We start from the raw sequence: 7,237 nt of genomic DNA, 5'->3' as shown, positions 1-7,237 counted from the left end.
CTAATATCTTATGGTTTTTAATGGTTTTCTGAAATTTTACTGTTCCTAATGATCTCATGTGCATAGCCCATTAATAGCACAGTTAACATTTTGAGTTGAACAACAATACATTTTTATTGCATAATTACATTAGGAATAAGGTGTACATTTATTCATTTATTGGAAAACAAAACAGTTACTAAGGGAAAGAGATACTGGCAGATACAAATAAGTGCGATAGAAGCCAAGGAAGAGCGCCTGTCTTGCTGGCTGTGCATGATAGGATGAAATGCTAAACTGACGCTACTACAATAGACACTGGCCAGTTGGTTGGCCAGGACATGGCACGGGGGGCATGGCCACCCCTGGCCACCCCCTGGAGGTGCCCCTGATGTACAGGTGGGTCATTTGTGCGATTTCCTCACAAAACTCGGGGTAAAACTGAGGACTACCCCAGGAAAATTGGCTTTGACCAGGGCCCATTGTTGGTCAAATAACGGTCCCGTTAAAAAGGCTTAAGATCGCGCTGGTGAAGCCCGAGCTCCCCCCAACTGCATTTCAAGAAAGGTTTGGTCCACCAGCACGGGTGGAAGATGCAAATGGGAAAGTTTAGTTTTCAATTAAGGCAAATTATTACAGAAGAGTTAAAATCCTACAATTGAAAAATTTAAGTACACCACACAATATTCATCTTGTAATAAACACACCTCACGTTCTCTTTTATTTCATAGTAACATCTATCCAATGACATTTAATTACTAGAATACAGACTTTGGTGCATTAAAATCTGCTTTGAATTCAATTATTAAAACGTGTTTTCAAATAACAAATGATTCAAATACTGTTCTTATATTGCTAGGCCAAAGTTCATTGTTGTTAAAGAGTCAAATTAAATTATTCAAAAAAATTTGCAAACTGAATGACTGAATTAATACAGCAAATGACCAAAAAACATTTTTGAAATTTTGGATACAATGATTTACACATTAATTTATTTATTTACAATTATATCATATTTTGTAGAGCAGGTCAAAAATTATGTTATTTTTTTGTCTCCCACTTGCACGTTGATTTGAAGGAGTTGATTTTGTTTTGTTATCGTCGTTGTTGCTCCAAAGTGACAACACTGGCACGGCTTCCTTCAAAACGGGCTCTTTAATAAATGCCGTGAAAACTACAAAAATAAAGACAAGCTTTAGAAATGGATACATTTACAGACAGTCAGGTGACACATACTGTAACAAAGTTACCTCGTGACCGCCTGCCACTTCGGAGGTCTTTAATAGACTAATTCTTCTTTGTCCACTCTAAATTAAATATTAAGTAATTAAAACACCATAACCAATAAATTTACAAAATATTACAAACATAAATACAATACCTTTTCAGCTACAGCAAATACGAGACTGCTACTCTTTCCCAGATTTCTGCTCCTTCTCTCATGCAAATCTCGCTACCTTTCTTATATACGCAAATCTCGCGATAACTTTTCAACAAATAGTTTCAAAAGAAATAAAATACAATAATTTTACATAAACCTCAAAATTTGAACTAAACAACTTAAAATACATAATCTGAAATAAACATACATTTTTCCAAGAAATAAATCATTTCACTGTCACTTACACTCCCACCAAAATCACTAATTTGTTTCAATGTGATTTTTCAATGAATGTCAGAATTAAAGTCTGTTTTACTCTGTATTAGTCTCAAGTAACGTCACTACCCTATGAATAGGTCTTTCTAAATATATCAACCTTGTCAGTGGTTTTCCTTTGTCAAATGTCGTTTCACTTGTCTTTAGTTTCACCTTTCGAACCTTGCCGTCTGGGCTCTCTAGAGTCTCTACTACTAGAGCTAGCTTCCATTTACATCTTGGAGCATTATCATCTTGTAGGATCACAATGTCATTAATGTGGAGGTTCCGTGAAACTTTTTGCCATTTCTGTCGCTGTTGGAGATTTAACAGATATTCTCGTTTCCATCTTTGCCAAAACTCGTTTGCTAGAAATTGTACTCTTCTCCATCTTTTGTTCAAGTACAAATCCTCTCTGCAAAACTGTCCTGGAGGGGGAAGAATAACTGAAGACTTCATCGTTAATAGGTGATTGGGAGTTAAAGGCTCTGGACCCAAGGGATCATTAAGATACTCCACACTTAAGGGTCTGCTGTTAATGATGGCCATTGTCTCGTAAAAGAGCGTTCTTAGACTAGTTGTATCAAGTCTGTTTGAGAATTTATCTAACATTGCTGTTAGTATGCTTCGTACTGTTCGAATTTGCCGTTCCCAGATGCCTCCCATGTGGCTAGCTGATGGAACGTTCATCACAAACTCGCAACCAATAGCTCTTTGTGGTTCTTGGTCCATATCCTTCATTGGCTCCAAAAACTCTCTTCTGGCTCCCATAAAATTTGTCCCTTGGTCACATCTTAGTTGTCGAACAGGACTTCTTATGGCAATCAGAACCCGAAGAGCGTTCATGAAAGCATCAGTTGATAAGTCATCAAGTGTTTCAATATGCACAGCTCGTGAACATAAGCAGGTGAACAATAATCCATATCTTTTGACTTCCTTTCTTCCTTCCTTTACCATGAATGGGCCAAAACAGTCAACACCGCAATATGTAAAAGGAGGTGCTGTTTTTGTTCTTACTTCTGGTAACTCTGCCATCTGTTGGACATTTGTGGTCTTTCTATATCGCCTACATTTAACACAGTGGTAAATGTGCGAAGAAACCATACTTCCACATCCTAAAATCCATATGCCATTTGCACGCAATTCATTTATGGTCATGCCTCTTCCTTGATGATGTACACGTTCATGGTAGTGTTTAACGAGGAGAGCTGATACGTGGGACTCCTTGGTAAGAATTGCGGGATGTTTGACATGATGATGCAAGGCTGATTGGGACAATCTTCCTCCCACCCTGAGAACATCGGACTTGTCCAAGAAAGCATTTTGCTTTAGTCTGTCATGCTTGTGCAGAGAATTTTCCTTCTGAGATCTGATTTTCTGTATTTCCTCAGTAAAAGCTTCCTTTTGCACTAGCTTGATAATGAAAACTTCTGTGTCTCTTCTCTCTTCAAGATCTGTTGTTTTGTTTGTTCTTTCTTGAACACCTTTAAACTCTTTTATGCATCGTTTGAGTCTGGCAATAGCCTTTACAGCTCTCGACCAATCAGAGAACTTCTTTAGACGCTCTAGAACAGGGCTCACTTGTTTTGACTGCACGGTGTGTGCATGACCTGTACGGAGTTCAGGATCTGTCCCTTCAACTTCTCCCACCATTTCCTTTCTTAGTCGACGTTCCAATGAAGACAATCTGTGTTCAGCACTTTGCTTGTTGTTTGGGAGATTCGGATTGTCTGTTTTGAATGGTAACGGGAGTTCGTAATGACCATCGTTCTTCTGTTTTATACCTTTGGTCACCTTTGACATGAACAAAATGTCTTCCTGTGAAACTGGATTGTCATCTGTCGCATGTTCAGAAAAATCGGATTCCAAAGCCTTAATCACATCAGTTGGACTGGCTTCCTTTACTTGAGTTCTGCATACAAAATGTACTTGTTTCTTGAGTTCAACTGCTGGTTGTGAAACAGGGAATACTTCACGAACAATTATTCTGTGACTTGTACCGATGACATCGTTGTGATTTTGAGATTGAGATGAGCAACCAACTATGCTCCAGCCAAGATCAGTTAACTGTGCGTAAGGTTGGTTCTCTTTGCCTGCAAGAACTTTGCGTGGTAGGAGGGCTTGTTGACAATTATAGCCAATAAGTAGACCAACTTCGCATTCGAGCAGTGGAGGTAGCTTATCTGCCAGCTTTTCCAGATGAGGCCACTTTAAGGCGGTTTCAGACGTTGGGATATGTGATCTGTTGACAGGGATAAACTCTCTTGTATATACTGGTGGCAGTGTAATTCTTTTTTCATCTTTATATCCTCTAACTTGAAGGTTTACCAGCTTGTCACATGGTATAACTGTTGACTTGGTGGACATAGTTGACAAGCACAGATTGACTTTACTTTTATTTGTGTCAAGACCTTGGGCTACTTCATCCAAGATGAAGGATGTATCACTTTGTGAATCAAGTAGTGCATAAACTAAAACCTCTCTGTCTGGGTCGTTCTTTGATGAAACCCATACAGGTAGAATAGAGGATGTCAACGTGCTTGAAGTTGCTTGAGTTACCCTGTTAGAGATCGCCACCGATGGTTTGTCTCCTTCTTCAGCGTCAGCTTCGTCGTTGTCTGGAGACTTTTCACTCACTGCAGGTATTACCCTGTTACGCTCAATGAACGCGTCATTGTGCAGACATGTTGGATGTCTTCTTTGACATTTTTCGCATGTGCTCTTTTTGTCACACTTCTTGGAATGATGTCCTCTCTCTAAACATCCAAAACACAGCCTTTCTGCTTGTGCAAACTTGATACGGTCTTGGAGTGGGGTTTCTGTGAATTTGAAACATTTATCAAGGATGTGACCATTTCTTTTGCAGAAAGGACAGGTCACAGTATTTGTGTTGTTTGAGTTTGTTGTTAGCGTTTTTGCTTGGATGACTTGGTTGCGTAATTGTTTGGGTTTACTTATTTCCAAACTTCTAAGAGCTTGCACTGATGCTATAGGATCGCATGCTAAGTCTGCTTCAGTGGATACAAAATCAGCAAACACATGAAAAGATGGATATTCTCCATCACTAGCCCTTCTTATTTTCATGGCTGTCCGGTTCCATCTTGTGGTCAACCAATCTGGAAGTTTTAGCAAGAGTTTCTGGATTTCCATACAATCATTGAGAATCTCCAGTGACCTTATGTGTAACATTGCAGCTTCACAATTCTTCAGGAAGTCAGCAAATTCTCTCAACTCACTTCCATCCTTGGAGTTTATTTTAGGCCAACTGTGAAGCTTGTCTCTGAAGCATTTTCCTATGGTGAATAGATCTCCAAAACGTTTTTCCAGCACTTTCCAAGCTGAGTCATATGCTTCATCTGTCCCCACTAGAAGAAAACCTTCAACTGCTTTCTTCGCGGGTCCACCAAGATACTTTCTGAGATAATAGAGTCTCTCATTCTTTGGAATGTTTTTCCTTTCTATCAGGGTTTCAAAGGACAACTGCCAATCTTTGAACTTTAAGGGGTCACCAGTGAACAATGCAGGTTCTGGAGTTGGAAGACGATTAGCGCTTATTGCTTCTGCTAGTATGCCAACTAGCTCATAATTTGACTGTTGTTGAGCTGCAGCAGAGGAAACCTGTGTGGCTTGAGGGATGAATGGTGGACTTGATGCATTAAGTGTTTGGCTTATGGTGGCCTTAGGTTGTTCAGCAGGACTTTGTTGGGCTTGGTTTATTACTGTAGGATTATGCGGCATAGATTCAACAATTTTAGCATTATGGAAATGGGTAATATTTAGAGCTGGAGAAGAACTGTGCGCTGTGACAGGGATTGCTTGGATTTCACTTTCTGCTTTAATGCTCTGTGATGAACTCTGACTTTCAGAAATACTTTCAGCTTCATCATAAACCTTTACTCGTGCCTTTGCGGCATTCAATTTTTTAACTTCTTCCAAGCGTTTAATCTTTCTTCGCTGCTCTTCCATTGCTTGCTGCCTTTCCAAATTCTCGCGTTCTAATTTTTGTAACTCAATCGTTTCCTTTTCTTGCTCTTCCATAACTGCTAATATTTCTTGAGATGCAGCTGCCTCCGCCTCTGCTTCCAATCTCTTGGTTGTTTGTGAACTACCTGAACTACCTTTAGAGCTTCTGGATTTTGACCTTGATGTCATACTTTCAGATCCTAAGCATGACCCAAAATCTGGCCATGGCTCTTCGTCGTCTTCTGCAGAGTCTCCTTGCAGTTGTTTCTCAGCTCTTCTGACAATAAATGCAGAAAGTGATGTACATGCATCTACTTTGCGCCTTGCGTCTGCACCAGGAGTGTGTATTTGCCGTATTTCTTCATAAATAGTTTGCATATATATGCAGGTGACGTTTACATTGTTAATCAGCTCCTTTAATTCACTGTCTGAAGCTTCTTTTCTTAATATGACTTTGCTCAGTCTTGCTTCATATCTCCATTTTTCAAAACCGACTGCATATCTGTGTTGAAGCATTTTAAGTTTCTCCTCTTGAAGCTCTTTACCCTTTTCGGTTAACATTCTAACTCTTTCACTTCTTCGAACAGTCTGTGGTTCTGAGATTTGCTCAGTATCATTTTCCTCCACTTCAGTACTTGATAGAGCATAGAGTTCTTTATGATCTTTGTCAGTCATTTTATAAGTCTGGTTAAACGTCACTAAATGCTCTTTTTAAATTGCAAAATACTCCTTTAAATTTCTAACTTATGTGACTTGAATATTACTTTATACTGTAGCTGTAATGAGATTCATTCTTAATACAGATGTATTTCAACTTAAAGAAATTTGTTAACTTCCCACTTAGTTTGACCTCAAGATACATACACAACACTCTTTCCTTAACAACAACACATCACTTTGAAGTTCAGTAGAGAATAAGTAACCTTTTGACAAATGTGTTGTAGAAACTTATGTGGCTTTAAACTTCACCTAATCCACTCTTATTCTACTTTTAACACTGTCCTTAATTCATTTCCACCGAACTTCTGATGTACGTTGCTGCTGCGCTTGGTTTCTTGAAGACGGTGAGCTTGACAAATGGCGCCCTCTTGTGTTACACCACGGCACCGTCACTCACTGCAGCGGCAGTCCTCTTTAACGGTCCTAACCGGCGTTGGTGCGGCTGCCGTTTTCTTAACGGTTTGTAACCGGCGCTGGCTGGAGAGTTGCACTGTCACTCACTGCGGCTGCTGTCGTCTTAACGGTTTGTAACCGGCGCTGGTGCGGCTGCCGTTTTCTTAACGGTTTGTAACCGGCGCTGGCTGGAGAGTTGCACTGTCACTCACTGCGGCTGCTGTCGTCTTAACGGTTTGTAACCGGCGCTGGCTGGAGGAGTTTTCACTGTTGCTCCAAAGTGACAACACTGGCACGGCTTCCTTCAAAACGGGCTCTTTAATAAATGCCGTGAAAACTACAAAAATAAAGACAAGCTTTAGAAATGGATACATTTACAGACAGTCAGGTGACACATACTGTAACAAAGTTACCTCGTGACCGCCTGCCACTTCGGAGGTCTTTAATAGACTAATTCTTCTTTGTCCACTCTAAATTAAATATTAAGTAATTAAAACACCATAACCAATAAATTTACAAAATATTACAAACATAAATACAATACCT

Source organism: Fundulus heteroclitus, chromosome 18, assembly GCF_011125445.2.
Source record: "Fundulus heteroclitus isolate FHET01 chromosome 18, MU-UCD_Fhet_4.1, whole genome shotgun sequence".
In the NCBI taxonomy this organism is placed as follows: domain Eukaryota; kingdom Metazoa; phylum Chordata; class Actinopteri; order Cyprinodontiformes; family Fundulidae; genus Fundulus; species Fundulus heteroclitus.
The sequence above is the reverse complement of the archived record's forward strand: the minus strand, read 5'-3'. Positions refer to the sequence as shown.